Source organism: Azolla caroliniana, unplaced genomic scaffold, assembly GCF_043228905.1.
Source record: "Azolla caroliniana isolate FFs.n. ecotype wild unplaced genomic scaffold, voAzoCaro1.0.p SCAF_16, whole genome shotgun sequence".
Taxonomy (NCBI): domain Eukaryota; kingdom Viridiplantae; phylum Streptophyta; class Polypodiopsida; order Salviniales; family Salviniaceae; genus Azolla; species Azolla caroliniana.
In genome coordinates, this window is record NW_028230451.1 from 9,035,174 (window position 1) to 9,052,028 (window position 16,855).

At 44.0% G+C, this 16,855-nt stretch overlaps 1 pseudogene; it reads left to right on the top strand.

The window, feature by feature from the left end:
• The first annotated feature begins 15,607 nt into the window (after nt 1–15,607).
• Nucleotides 15,608–16,504, top strand: LOC147853935 (uncharacterized; annotated as a pseudogene).
• The last annotated feature ends 351 nt before the right edge of the window (nt 16,505–16,855 follow it).

A 16,855-nucleotide genomic window follows, 5' to 3' on the forward strand; every position in this document is an offset into this window, starting at 1 on the left:
ATCGGCGATCTGATGCATCGCCGGCCCAGTCGGCATTTGTGTAACCGACCAGCTCTTCGGGTATACCGCGACGGTATAACAGGCCTCGGTCCTTCGTGCCGCTTACATATCGAAGTATCCGCTGCGCGCACTGAAGGTGCTCCACGGTCGGCTTCTGAATGAACTGACTTATCATTCCGACCGGATAACTGATGTCGGGTCGCGTGATAGTCAAGTAAATAAGGCTTCCGACAATTTGTCGGAACCGTTTCTCGTTGCAGGCCGGTCCGGAGTTGGGACAAAGTTTCTGGTTCTGGTCCAAGGGTGTGGAGACAGGTCGGCATTCTGTCATGCCGAACTTGTACAACATATTCAAGACGTAATGTCGTTGTGAGAGTAATATGCCGTCGGGGGTTCGGATCACCTCGATCCCATGAAAATAATGAAGGTCCCCTAGGTCCTTCATCTCAAATGCGTCCGACAACTAGGACTTGACGCGGTTGACTTCTGGAAGACCCGGTCCGGTGATGACTAAATCATCAACATACAGCAGGATACATATCGGACCGGCTGAGCCTTTCCGGATGAACAACGAGGAGTCGGACTTGGAGGCCGCAAACCCCATCTTACGCAACCGGTGCGTTATCTTCACATTCCAAGCTCGAGGGGCTTGCTTCAGGCCGTACAACGACTTCTTCAGCCGGCATACCGCCGACTTGTTCATCTCCGATTGAAAACCGGGGGGATGAGTCATAAAGACTTCTTCTTCAAGATCACCCTGAAGAAACACATTCTTCACATCCATCTAGTGAAGATGCCACCCCCTTGCTGCAGCAACCGCCAGCACCACACGAACCGTCGTCATCTTCGCTACCGGAGCGAAGGTCTCGTCGTAGTTGATTCTGTGGGTCTGTGTGTATCCCTTCGCCACTAATCAAGCTTGGTACCGGTTAAATGAACCGTCGGAGTTGTACTTTACCTTGTACACCCACTTGCATCCGATCGGTTTATAGTGACGGGGAGGGTCAACTAGGTCCCATGTCTCGTTGACATCAAGTGCCCGCATTTCTTCCTCCATAGCGGCACGCCAATTGGCGTCCTTTGCCGCTTCTGCGTAGCTCTCCGGCTCACGCACTTTTGCCACCTTAGTCATGTATGCATAGTGATGCGCCATGTACTCATTGTACCCGTACCGTTTGACGGGATCCTTCTGGCGGGTGGACTGACGTAACTCACCGTTAACCGATTTGAGGCCCTTCTTGGCCGGTTCGGTCTTTGTTGCTGAAGATCCGCCTTTCTCCTTGCCGGAGTCGGATGCACACCGATCCGACTCATCGTTGTCGATTTCAAATTCCGACATCTTTTTCTTCCCTTTCTCTTTGCGCGTGAACCGTCTCATCGGTTCCTTGTGCGGGGAGAGCACGACAGAGTCTCCGGTACTCGCCGGTTCCTCATCGGACTAGTAAGATTGACTCAGTCTCTCGTTCGGCCCACTCAACCAAAACGATTCCGGACTCTCATCCTGAGTCCACGCTTCATCGTCATCTACTTGGGCCGATTCAGGCTCACTAGCCTCATCCTTCGGCATCGGGTCGGATTTGGAAGTCGGAGCCAATAAGGAGTACCTCGATGCCGATTCATCGAACTCGACATCTCAACTAACTCGGACCTGCTTTGTCCGGGGGTTATAACATTTATAACCCTTTTGCACTTGAGCATAGCCGATTAGGATGCATTTTTCCGATTTTGCATCCACCTTCCTCCGCTTCTCATCTTGTACATGCACGTATGCAATGCTACCGAAGATCTTAAGGTGTCTCAAATTTGGCTTGTGCCCGAAATACAGCTCATGAGCTGACACCTGTCACTGATCCGGTTCTGGATGTAGACAGCCGTTCGGACTGCCTCCGCCCAGTAGAATTTGGGCATGCTCTTCTCCTCCAGCATTGCCCTTGCCGCATCAATAAGCGACCGGTTCTTCCTTTCGGCAACACCATTCTATTGCGGTGTGTATCTGCAGCTGAACTCTCTCCGAATTCCCTTTTGCTGTAGATAACTGTTGAATTGTTCGGAAAAATATTGTTTCCTGCCATCCGACCGCAGGCATTTGATCTTCCTCTTCGATTCCCCTTCCACCATGCTTTGGAGACTCCGGAAACACTCGAAGACTTCACTCTTCCGCTCAATGAGGTAGATCCATGTGTGCCGCGTATAGTCGTCGATGAAGGAGACGAAATATCGACTCCCGCCAAGACTAACATTCTGTGCCGGTCCCCACACATCCGAATGGATAAGTTCGATCTTGTTACGGCTCTGGTTACGTTCAATAGGGAATGGAAGCCGATATTGCTTCCCGAGTTGGTAGGCTTCACATACTTGGGCCTTCCGGCCGCTGAACTTCGGCAAACCGAAAACAACTTGTTTCGTTTGCAGGTCTTGAAGCCTCCGTAATTGACATGGCCTATCTGCTTGTGCCACAGGTCGATGTCCGATTCGACCTTCTGTCCTTTTGCAAACAGAGCGGTGCCGACGTCATTGGTGTCGAGGATAAACATCCTCCCGTCTTTGCGCCCTTGCGCATTAATCTGGCCCTCTTCCCCGATGAAGCACCCAAGGTGCGTAAACCGCACCTGCATCCCCTGGTCGACGATCTGTCCGATCGACACCAGGTTCTTCGTGATTGTCGGAACGTGTAATACATTCATCAACTTCCCCTTCTATCCGACGTGGCTCAAAGGGACTTCTCCGACGTGCACGATTGGGTGAGGAGTGTCGTCTCCGGTTTCAACTACTCCTGGTTGATCCGGTTTCTCCAAAAAGGAGAACCACTCTTTGTGGCTCGTCATGTGGTTCGATGCACCAGAATCAACATACCACACTTCCTCTGATTTGGAAGTGGTCTTCTTCATCGAGTTCGCCTCGTGCTTCATCACCAAGGCTGGCCCGTTACCGTTCTTGGATCCTCCCGATCCCTTCGTGTAGTGCGAGCTTTGCCGACCATCCTTGCCGGCCTTGTCGGATCCGAATTTGTTCGAATCGGCGCGTTTCTCCAACACTCGCTTTCTCTATGGCCCTTTTTGCCACAATACCAGCATTCCATTGCAGTCTTCTCTTGCCGTCTTCCAGTGCCGCCATGACTCCCCCTGCTCCCGGAGGGTCCAGAATTGCTGTCGGCACATTCTCTGTGCCTTTGTTCCTGGTCTTGCCGGCCGCCTCCATTGCGTGCCAACCCGCCTCGTCCACCACGCCCACGGGACCGATCCGCTTCCGTGTACAGCATTCGGCTGTCAATGGGTGCGCTAGTTGACGCACCAGCGTGGTTCTCCTCTACAAGGAGCATCGACTGTAAGTTGAAAAATGACGGCGTATTCTCCCTTGTACATACCGCCGTTCGGAATGCTCTAAACTTAGACGCCAGGCCCCCAAGACAGACCTGTACCATCTCGTCTTCCTCTACGGTAACGTTGATAGAGGCAAGCGAGTGATAGATCTCTTTGATCCGGGCCGTGTAATCCGCCACCGACATGTCCTTCTGTCGAACATTGCTCAACTCTTGTCGGAGTTGTAGCTTCCGGGCTGTAGTGCTCGCGGCGAAAACCTTCTTCAGGTTTCCCCAAGCCTCCTTCGGCGTCTTGGCGTCTCAGATGTGGCTCAACAGCTGGTCTCCGACAATGGACGCGAAGCAGTACATCACTCTCCTTGCCGATTGTTCCCACACTGGGAAATCCTTATGTGTCGCATCAGGTGCTGTTTCGTTGGCTCCTTCGACGAAACTCCAATAGCCATGCCCAAGCAGATACTGGTGCATCTTGTCGGATTTGTCGAGTTTCTCCACAGGGAGCGAGCTAGCCATTCCTCTATCCATCACTTCTTTGTCTGTTGTTCTTACGAGCTGTTAGGGCTTGCTTTCAAGTGTTTGTCGACTGCAGAGGTTCTCAACCCTCGCGCTCTGATACCATGTAAATGATTACTTGCGGAAGCGTTAGAAAATAGAGAAAGCAGAGAATACACAAAGTACACAGGAGAGACAGAGAGAGAGCAGAACGTAAAAGCTATATTCAAAAAACAATATAAAACACACTCTCTGTATCTCTCTTACAACTGTGCTCAGTAGCACTATTTATATAAGTCCTCGTGGGACTAACAATAGTACCGCGTACTTCAATGCTCACACGAGCATCTGACACTTACTACGAGACTATAACTGCCTAGTAGTCTAAACTAATACTAGGCTTCCGGTTACCGATTGGATCCGGCTAACCGTCTCCCCAGCTCACCGGCTCTGTTGCTTGCCGGCTCGGTTGCTCACCGGCTTACCGATTCATCTCGCTCACCGACAGGCTTATCCAGCCGATCTGGCTCCAGTTGAGCTTGCCACTCAACACACACAACTTGCATCATGGAACAAGTTTTAATCATTGTTGGAGCGATATCTCCGATAGAGTCCTCTCAACTCCAATCCGCATCCCCCATACAAGTTGAGATCACTATTGAGAAGTTGCTCTCGTCGTGTTGTCTCTTGCACGTATATTACTGGTGGGAGTAAACCTTGCCAACTCTGCAAAACTATTTGCATGACTATCACTGTAAGATTAGCGTTGTTGTGGATATTTGGATAAGTTACGAACATTTGAGGCCTTATTGTCTGGCAATATAGAAGACATCCTACTAAGTGCATTTGCACTAGGCATTCATCTCCAACATCTTTGGCCAACCTTCGAAAATGGGGCAAGCAAGTTTTCTTCTGATCCATCCCATCTATAATCCAACACATATATCTTTTTGGCGATGAAGCACTTTTTGACGATGGTGCATAGCTTTAGATCTTTCCAACGCTTGGCTTTCCCGATGTTCTCTCAATGAATTCTTATATTTTGTTATTTCTTCATCTGTTGTCCCACTCTTGGCCATGCTTTTTAAACTCGCACATATAGAACAAACATTGGCCATCCGGACCTTGTGGGGTATGACCACATTGTTAAACTTCGATCTCCATAAACGATTAAAATGTCGATATTGTATGTAAGGTACACTTTCTAATAACATGTCATCCTTATACGCTTGGTATACCTCACGACGAGTGAAGTTATCTGACAAATGGAACCTTCCAGTGGTGGGCATAACATCACATTGCTTCGAGAAATATATCTCCATCCATCTAACAGCATGCCACCCAATTAGACCCTTACATGTAGATTCTATATTGTTGAAAGGTACCCACCACCCCTTAAGGAATTGATGTTGAATTCTTTGTAGCCTCATGTTCCCGATGCGATAGGCAATTTTAAAAGCAACCCGACAATTCTTCATAGTAAGTGAAAGGTAATATTCCACCTGCTAAGAACATGGCAATGCTAGATGGTTCGTAACAAGTTGCATATTGGCAATCCAGAATGTATCTTGTTCATCGCCATTGATAGACAAATACTTTTGTCGCAACCCCCGCAAGTTTGCTTTTCCACAACATACCTTGCATATATCAATTGCAATTTGGCGATCCAAACACAGAAAATGATATCGCTTAACGCTCACTTGTCGAGGAACTTTTTGAAAATTTAGAGGCTTGTTGACACAGTCGTCGTCAACATTCGAAAAACTGGACTCGTCATGATTTTTATCTGCTTTAATATTACTTATTTTACCTAAGTTAAAAGGCTCTATCGAAAAAAGTGACTCTATATGGCATTGTTTATTATTAACATGGTTATATTCCTCAATTGAGAATAACGAGTTATCAGATAATTTAAAAGACTCAATAGAAAAAACAGAGAATTTTTACTCAAGTTTGAGGACATTTTGAGTAAGGGGGGCTAAGATCACGGGAGTCCAAAATAGGCTCAAGTTTAGTTCTATAATAAGCACCATGTCCAAAAGCATTTATTTAAAATAACAAATTTTAAAATAAAAAAAAAACAAAAATATAAGGGAAAGTAATCTTCTCATTGTCATTATCACGTTCAAGCAACAGAAGAGCACAGGAGCACAGAGCAACCAAGACTTCCAGTTTTCGCTTCCCCAGACAAGTCGACATCAACGTCAACAACATGAACAAGGGAAAGAAGATTGCCAGGTATGTTTTCCGAACTATATTTTTAGATTCTTCCAAAATTCCTAAAAGATTCCTTTCTTGTTTGTTAATTTTTGTGTCTAGAATTCAAAGCTTTCAATCGAGTTCTCATAATTTCAACGGGAACTCGATGCACTGCATCGAGTTCTTGTTGAAATGGGGAAGAACTCAATGCACTGCATCGAGTTCTCGTTGAAAGGTGGGACTTTCATGATCAATATACTAGAATTGGTCACTTTCTTGCTATTTTTTGGCATTTTTCTCAATGTTTTTTATGTAACATTACACTCCTAAACGGGTGATATTCGCCAACTTTTGCAGAACTTTACCTTAGTTTTCTGGTTTACGTTGTGGATTTTTAAGATTATCGATATATCATTGTGTTATTGCCTGTTTTTAGTGAATCACGACAGAAGGTCCCATCCTTGAAATTGAAGATTCCCTCCTCAACAAAGAAAACTTCCGACACCATGCCCAAGCTTGACTCATGGAAAACATCTGTTGAGTCGGGAGGGGATGGGACTTTGCACACTTTAGGCGAAAAGAGTAGTGGGGAGCCTCGCCTGAAGAGCTACCCTGATGTCAACTGGACATTAATCTATAACCAAGACGAAGGAGATTTGCTCCTTGTTTTTGTGAAATCTGAAGGTGAGGACAAGTTGCAGGCGGTGAAGACTTTCACCTACGGCCCTGTAAAGAACATCGAATACGAAGATAACTGTTCAGATATTTGGTCTCGGTCGGCCAAATCGTGGAGCAAGGCATGCAAGTCCGCTTCAACAATGAAGGTTGCTTCATCGAGAAAGACGGCCGACTCATAGCCAAGGGACGGAGAGACGATCGCTTGTTCATCCTTGACTCAATTGAGGTAAAATTGGCCATGTACGCCAAAGGTCTCAAGACCGAGACAAACATCGAGTTGTGGCACAAGCGAATCGGCCACGTAAACCTCCAACGGCTTCGCAGAATGCAATCAAAGGGAGTCATAATCAGACTTCCGGCCTTCGAATCGAAACGAGTCGACCGAGTGTGTGAAGCATGCCAACTCGGCAAACAACATTGACTCCCATTCCCGAAGGAGAGCTCCGCAAGCAAAGGCCTCCTTGACATAATCCACTCGGATATATGGGGACTGACTCAAACACCGACGCTCGGCGGATGCCGCTACTACGTCACCTTCATCGACGACCACTCGCGCTACGCGTGGATATACCCGATGAAGAAGAAGAGCAAAGTGCTCTCCCACTTTCAAAGGCTGAAAAGCCAACTAGAGAAAGAAACCGGTCGGTACATTCGATGCCTACAATCAGACGGAGGAAAGGAGTACTTCTCCGACGAGTTCACCTCTTACCTCCAAGGTGAAGGCATTCGTAGAGAATTCTCATGCCAATACTCTCCCCAACAAAATGGAGTAGCCGAGAGAAAGAATCGGCAAATACTCGAGGTAGCACGCGCCATGATGCGTGAGAAGCACATGCCGAACTTCTATTGGGTGGAAGCAGCATCCACGGCTGTCTATCTCATGAATCGATGCACCACAAATAGCGTGCACGAGCTTACTCCATACAAGATCTTCGTTGGAAGAAAGCCCATCCTCTCGCACCTCAAGGTGTTCGGAAGCATTGCGAATGTACGCATCCTGAACGAAAGTCGAGAGAAGCCCGACGCGAAGTCGGAAGAATGTATCCTCATGGGATACTTGTCCGCGAAAAAGGCGTACAAGTGCTTCAACCCTTCGACCCGAGCGGTGCGGATAAGTCACGACGTCGTCTTTGACGAATCGGCATCTTGGTATAAGCCCGATGCGACTCCATCCGACCCGATCGAGGAAGAGTTGAATGCCAATTCGGATGACGAAACTCGGCCAAGTCCTCCATCGAAGGACAATCCAAGCTCTACCGAGCTAATTGGCCCACAAGAGCCTCCATGCGATGAAAACATGTCGCGGCCAAGCCCGACATCGGACAAAGGCAAAGGTAAGATGCCCGAATACGAAGTCGAGGTCCACCTCGACGACCGTGATTCGGATGATTTGGCTCTCTCATTAGACAGTGAGTTCGGTGTACCCATCATGTGGACACCCAGAGTAAAGAAGGCGCTCACATCGACAAACGAGAAACTCCGCCACTCATCACGAGCGAAAACCCAAGTCACTCGTTACGCCTACAACGAGTATATGGCCCATCACTATGCCCTCGCGATGAAGGTAGTGGCCGAACAAGAGCCCAAGGATCCAAGCCTTCACCACAGGCTTGAGGGGGAGAACAAAGCCGCGGAGAACCGCGCAACGAAGCCACGAAGAAAACCGTGCAACGCCGCGAAGAAAGCCGCGCAACACCGCACAACAAAGCCACGGAGAGCCACACAACGAAGCCGTGAAGACGTGAAGAAAGCCGCAAGCTGCACCGTTGCCGACGAAGCCGAAGGAAGCTAAACCGGACGTTGGATGCCTCACACTTGAGCTTGAGGGGGCGTGTTGAGATATCAAGCTCAACTAGTTTAATCTAGTTAGTCAACACATGTAACTTAGTAGTTACCTAGATCGAATCTAGTTAATGTGTTGACCTTAACCCTTTAAATAGGACCTTGTACTTAAGTAGGATATTCTAGATCCTCCACTCCTTAGTACATTTAATGTAGGACTTACACATAAGTACCTATGTTCTACCCACACATGTGCACCTTTGCACATGGGTTGTATATATACCTCATTGTGGGTATTTTTGTATGTTGATGACACTTTTCAATATAGTCAATCATCCCCCATTTATCTTGGTGTTCAAGTGTAACTTCCTCTCTCTCTCTCTCTTCCTCTCACACACTCTCACGCGCATATCATACTAATCTTCCGCTGCTTAACGTAACCATATAATTAGTCTCTAATTAACCCTAGTTAATTACCTAATTACTTAACAATAACGACTCATCGAACCTCTTGTTCGATGTTGATAGCTCGGTGGGGACGCGCAAAGTTAGGATAGATGAACAAAATTTCATAACTGACTCGTGCCACCCGAAAGCTTTGAAAACAAATGTTCAAACTAAAAATAATTTGATTGTTGCTTTGTGCCCTTATATTAAGGGACAACTGATGGTCTCGCAAGCTACCACACCACCAAAGTCTACCAATAAATCAAAACAGGAACATAAGAAGTACAAGAAAAGGCAGCAACTTGAGGACGATGAGCCCGAGGTACTTCAGTTCGTGGAAGATGAGGAGGAAGATACCGAGCTCAAAGTTATTCCTCCAAGGGACCACATTGCATCAGGAATACTCACCTCAAAGTAGAATCAGATCAGAGAAAACATTGTAAAGATGAAGCTTGTCCGTAAAGAATAATTATTTCACTTGCCGATCTCCTTTATTCAGAGGCCACCCATTGATCTTGAAACAGGAAGACGGGCTCTAGAAATAAGAGAGCCACATTCAGTGCATGTCGGGATCTAGAAATAAGAGAGCCACATTCAGTGCATGTGCACAACTTAAAAAGCAAAATGAAGATAAATCCACATGCGACTGTAGTGCCAATCTTAGTAATGGTTGACCCTAATCATTGCCCAACTGTTGCTGATTTTAAGCACAGTTCGGCTGACGATTACACATACTACGTGATTGGAGGATCCCACTCTACTAAAGCTCGACATCAACTTGTGAAGGAGTATCCTCTTACCCCATTCTTCAAGTATGCAGAATGTAAAGTGTATGTTGGCCTTACACATGAAGAAGCTAAGTTGTTAGCTTGGGATCATAACAATGATAATGACTATAGACATAGCCGGTAGCGGAAGTCCCCATCGGTTCCATAACCGAGAAATATGCACTTTGTTGCATGGGGTGCCAACTTCTTCCTTTTGTCCCTAGGGATGAATGCGTAGGCTTCGCATCCGAATATACGAAGCCTATCGTAGGTCAGTTGTTTGCGTGACCATAGTGCCTGTGGCACTTCGAGCCTGATTGCTCTTGACGGCGCCCGATTTATCAGGTACACTGCCGTCTGCAATGCCTCGGCCCAGAATTCCAGCTTTAGTCCGGCTTGCTGGAGCATTGTCGTCACCCTCTCCTGGATCGTCCTGTTGTTCCATTCTGCCACTCCATTTTGCATGGGTGTGTAGGGAGCGGTCTTTTGGTGTCGGATCCCTTTTCCGGACAGGTACTGTTTGAAGGCTCCGGAGGTGTACTCATCTCCGTTGTTGGATTAGAGTGTCTTCACTTTGTATCCCAATCGGTTCTCCACTTCAGATATCCATCGAGTGTAGACCTCGAGTGCTTCATCTTTGGACTTGATGGAGTAAGCCCAAACTTTTTGTGTACAATCATCTACGAATGTGATGAAGTACCGGGAGCCTCCTAGTGATCGATTTGGATGGGCCCACATATGTCTGTGTGCACGAGCTCTAGGGGTTTTTGTACCATCTCGTAGTGGAGAGAGTGCGGACTTCGGGACTGTTTCCCATATCGACAATGCTCGAAAAAGTCCATTTTTGCCTGGAGTTTCGGAATGTAGCTGACCAACATCAACCGATCAAGTCCGGCTTGAGACATGTGGCCAAGTCGGCCATGCCATAAGTTCGGGTAAGTTTTCTCGGTTACGTTCACGGCCCCTTTAGGGTTGATCGCCATCAATGGGTATAGATTATTATTCTTGTGCCCACTATCGATTTTGAGGTTTCCTCGGCTGATCACCCATGTCGACTCATGTAGAGTCGTTCGATACCCGTCTTCGGCTAACATGCCGATGGAGACTAGACTCCTCTTTAGATCGGGTACGTGCCGAACTCGGTGCAGGGTTATTGTGTTGCCATTTGGGAATCTAATGGGAACCTCCCCGGTTCCGGCTATCTTGCACTCTTGCCCATTTCCCAATCAGACTGTGTCGTTGGCGTCGGCTGAATAGTTCGAGAACCATTCAATGTTGGGGGTCACGTGAAATGTGATGCTAGAGTCTAGTAGCCACGTGTGTGCAACTTGTGCATTATAGAGGACTTCTTCGATTATTGAGCCCTCTAAGGAGAGGATTTCTCTAGATCGGGTGTCGGCAACGTTGATCTGGTTGCCGACTAGAGAGTGGTCTAAGTCGGAACATCCCCGATTCCGCTCGGATCGTCAACCACCCTCTTTTCTTTTTAATGACCAGTAGTCGGAAACATTGTGGCCAACTTTCCTGCAGTGTGTGCAGTACTCGCTTGATTGGCCCGTTTTTTACTTCGACCGCTGTCGGTCACCCCTTGTTTTCGATCGACTGTAGCGTCGACCGGTTCTGTCAGCTTGTTCTTTCGTTCGACTCTGTCGGTCGAACGACTTGGTCGAGTGATGGGCTTATGCCGACTCATCGATGGTTAGTCCCATCAATTTTCGCCTGATGTCCTCTGTGAGGACTTGGCCGATTGTTTCGTCCAAGTTTAGGATCGTTCGGCTATTGGCGTATGTCGTGCAGAATACCTCCCAACTCGCATGCAAGCTCAATAGGAGGGCGAGGGCTTTCACTTCTTCTTCGAAGTTGATCCCTTGTGACGAGAGCTCAGACAACACTCGGCTGAAGGTGTTGATATGGGAGGTTGCCGGATCAGTCTCTTTCATCTTCATATTGAACAGTTGTTTGATCAAAATTAATTTCGAAGATGAGGACGTCTTCTCATAAACGGCCTGTAGTTTCTCCCACAATGAGAACGTTGTCGTCTCTTTCACCATGCTGAAGTAGATGTTTTCGGCTAGGTGCATTCGGATGGTGGATCGTGCTATTTCGTCCACTCATCTCCACTCTTCTGTTGTCATCGAAGCAGGCTTTTCGTTGTGCCGAATGGCTTCAACCTGTCTTCGAATGATTAGCACATCCTGCGTCATCTCCTTCCATAGGGCAAAAAATTTGCCGTTGAACTTTTTGATTTCAACTCCTGTTCCGATTGTTGAAGCCATATGCCTTTATGAAAGTAAGATTTCTAACCTGGCCTTTTCCTCTTAGCTTCTTCTGTTGTCTGTTGCCGTCGTGCAACAAGGTTGCTCTGATACTAGATGTCGATGTATATGTATATATATATATATGTATATGTATGCGGAAAACGTTTGCAGACCTGTACGCTTATGCATAGAAAACAACATACACAGAAAATACAGTGAATCAAGACTTAGACAGTAGATCGAGCTTTAATGGAAAGCTTCTCATTACTTCGTTCTCTTTTAGAGATACAATACTCTTCTCATCATCCACTCATCGCTCATTACAATGTTAGGTATTTGCTTATATACTAAGCCCTAACTTATTAACGAGTTCACACTCGGACGGATACAACTTGGAAGGAGTCGGCCTTTTATGCCAACCCCGGGGGCTTCACTATGAAAACTTGTATGATAGCACGTGAGTTCATCAAAAGGGGTTTAAATTAATTAGTGAGATAAAGAATATATATATATATATATATATATATAAGGGTATTAATAAGGATTTGAAAATATATTTACATAAGGGTATTATCAATTATGTTGGAAAACAAATTTACATAAGCCCGTGAAATATTAGATATTTCAATGAGATAGTAAAGAATGTATTATGCAAACAATGTAACTCAAATTTGGAGTAGCATATATACATACATACACATGCATGCATCCATATATACCTACATTCAAACATTACATCCATGAATATGTATATACATACATTACACCCATTTATACATGCATACTGACTAAACATAAATATATGTACAAATATATATGACCATATGTAAATATGTACATACATGCATTACATACTACATACATATTAGAATCGGCCATATATATTGACATACATATATACATAATACGTACATAAAATTACATATTATATAAATATATGTATACACATTCTTACAATTTACAAACATATTTTATATATTACATATTACGCACATATATTATTATACACACAATTATATACAAATGCAAATATACAAACCAAACAGAAAAAAATAAATTACATATTATATATATACACATATACACACATTCCATACATACAATACAATACAATATGTACATACATACACACACAAACATAACACACATCACATATGCATACCACATACATGCATATATACCTACATTCATATATCACAACACATCACACATACATATATACCTACATTCAAACATTACATCCATGAATATGTATATACATACATTACACCCATTTATACATGCATATTGACTAAACATAAATATATGTACAAATATATATTACCATATGTAAATATGTACATACACATACATACATGCATTACATACTGCATACATTTTAGAATTAGCCATATATATTGACAGAAAGAAAGAAATATTAACGTTTTTTAAGACCAAAATTGGCCAATGAGACAATTGGTTTACAACAAAAATGGGGTATTTACCCATTCATCGAAAATAAAAACATATATATGTATTATGTATATATTTATGTATTGACATACATATATACATAATACATGCAATAAAATTACATATTACATATATACATACATTGTTTATGGGAATGCATTGAGTCTCAACAGATATGGCAACGACTCCTTAGAATTTTTGCTAATTATTTTCCCCCATTGGTTTTCACTTGGGGCATGGTGGTTTGGACATCACTTGTCTGTGATGTGTTCCATTATGACAATGAATCTTTGGACCATGCATTTTACACTAAATATGGAAGTGTTCATACATTACCAATCTTGTCATTACAATTTTCAGGAGTAAGGAAGGAAGTCCAGCCAGTATGGGAGATATTGAGTAGTACCATTGTATATCACATTTGGAAGGCTAGGTGTTCTCTCGTTTTCCATCAACTTAAAACACCACCAGTTGAAATGGTTTTGAACATTTGGTTACACATAGTTCATACTTTGAAGGGTCAATGGGATGGTATAGTTGGAGATTCTGAGGCTAAAATTGTTGAACGGAGTGAGTTTCTTATTATCTGGACAACTACTCCATTCTTGACATCTAATTACGGCACTCCTTATTGGCATTTTCAGCCATCGAAATGGTTGTTTCCCCCGCCAATCACATAGAGGTTTAAAATCTTGTAAATTGTTTATACTAATGACAGGATATCTTTAAAATAAAATAAAAAAAATGCACATATACATACAAAACACAAAAAATTAAATTACATATTATATATGTACACATACACATACATATTAATACCGAAGATTACATATTATATTGTCATATATGTATGACGTGGCAGTTCTTGAACCAAACTTATGGTTTGCCAAGATAGATAAACGGTTAGTTTAAGTTGGAACCAAGAATGCAAGTGATGTAATAAGATACTATAAATAGAGATGCAAACCAGAGGCTGAGGCACTGGTTATTTTGGGTGAATCACTCTGAGTATTTTACCTTGGTGGAGACGACAGGCAATCAACCACCTGCCACTCTACATGACACAACAACCGCTAAGCAATAGCCATCAATCCACAAATAGAAGACCTGCCGCCAAGATGCAAATAGAAGAGTCGACCCATAATTGATGGGGATATGGAGCGGAATTGGGATGATTCGTAATACCAACTCAAGAATCAAAATAAACAACACCACAACACAAAAAGAGAGTACACCAAATTTTAACGTGGAAAACCCAAAAATTGGGAAAAGCCACGGGAACCTTAGGTTCCAAAACAAATTCACTAATTTCTGAGTGTACAAGGCGTATATAGCCTCAAGAGTTTACTCTAGAGATATGCACTTATATTTCAAGGCTACCGCCTTGGATACAATGTTCACCCTACCAAATAAGATAAACAACCAAAAGAAAAACCCAAAAGAAACACAAACAAGTAAACTTGTTACGAGTAAACGGAAGAGTTGCTATGGTCCAAACAACACCTCACTAGATCTCCGTCTTTACACTTGCAACGAGTTCTCATTCTCGATCACCTTGTTCTCGAGCTCTCACACTTGTTCACTTGTTCACTTTTGATTTCTTGTGTCTTCTTACACACCTCTTTTTGTCAAATCTCTGTTTTCAGCCTCTTAGATATGTTTTCTTATGCACTTCGTTTTTCTCTATCTTTCTCTGTCTTTCTCGAAGACTTCCCTCTCAGTTTTCTGTTTTTACTCTCTGTTTTTTTTTTTCACTCACAAAATCAGATTGTATCACTTGTATATTCTCTGTTTTTTTCTGCACTCTCTTTCGTTGTCACAGTTTTTACGTCTGCCCCTCTTCCCTCAGCCTTGTAGGGCAATGTCCTTTTTCGAATCTGTTTTCACACCTGAACAAAACAAAACAAAAAAGACACATGCTCAAAAACATACAAAAAAGAAAGAGAGGAAACATACATACATACATACATATATATATATATATATTTAAATGTAACTAATTAGTTTTAAGTTGTATTCGGCGTTTAGCCGACTTAACATTGTGGGCTCCACTTGAGTGGACAGGCCCCAACAATAATCACCCTCACGTTCAGTAGATCAGCCTGTCTTCACCACACAAAGCAATCAAAATGCAACAACAAGAAGGCGACAACACAATAAGTATGCAACCCAAATTCGGAGAACATACATCAATGCATACAGCCATGGAGCAAATGTTCCAAGCAATGTCTACGATGATGATTCAGGTAAATCACACAAACCAAGCACTCATGACATGGCTCACCTCTCAATCTCAATCCACAGGAACAATAAGTGATAAAAAGAAAGATTCCTGAATATGTCCAAGATCATTCTCTGGCCTCCCCACAAAGGATGTACTAGCTTGGCTAGATCATTTTGACCTCGTCGCAGGTTATCACGATTGGAATGATGAAAGAAAGGCATTGGAGCTGCGAACAATATTAGAGCATGTCGCCGCCACGTGGTTCATACAACAACCGGAGGAGATCAAGAACGATTGGCACTATTTGCGGGAGCAACTCATACAACATTTCGCTAACAACGACGTGACGCAATCCGCACTACAACAAATGAATAGTCTCCGTCAGCAACCCAACGAGCCGGTGGCACAATTCACTGTAAAGCTAAAACAACTACTGCTTTGAGTCGACTCCAACATGAAGGAAACCGTGAAGTTGTACTTCCTACTACCACGGTTACGACATGATCTATACCGGCGAGTTCGGGATCAAGGACCGACATCATTACATATGGCAATCCAAATCGCTCAACGGATTGAGCCACCTGATTACATAGAGTTGCTGCCATCCACACAACCCATGAGCAACAATCATCACAAACAACCAAATGATTCCTCGGTTTCACCAATGGACATCGATGTACAAAATGTACAATTCACCAAGAAAAATACCTTACCTGATCGTGATTCTCACGGCAAGCCGCGTTGTTTTTACTGTAATGGGTATGACCATGTTAAAAAACATTGCAGGAAATTGGCGGCATCTAAACATCATCAGAATGCTCAAGTCCAATTGGCTGATTCAACATCACTTGTCGAGGTACAGGGAAACCACCAAGCGGGAAACTGATGGAGGAGTAGCTACCGCACATTCAAGCCGCAAACTCTTCCAAATGACTGGTATGTTCCACGTTAGCACGAATAGATAACACATCACAAGAGGCCTTCTTAGATTTAGGAAGCACGATCTCTTCTATTAGCATAGATTTAGTCAATTCATTAAACTTACCCACGTCCCCAACAACAAAAATACACGTAGTCTTTGGTGATAAACAATGAGTCTACCAATCGTCCACACAAGCACATTGCACCTTCTTTTTAGCACAACATAAGTTCCTACATTCATTTTATGCATTACCACGCCAATTATTTCCCATGACATTAGGATGTGATTGGTTTATCAAAACTAGAGCACAACTAC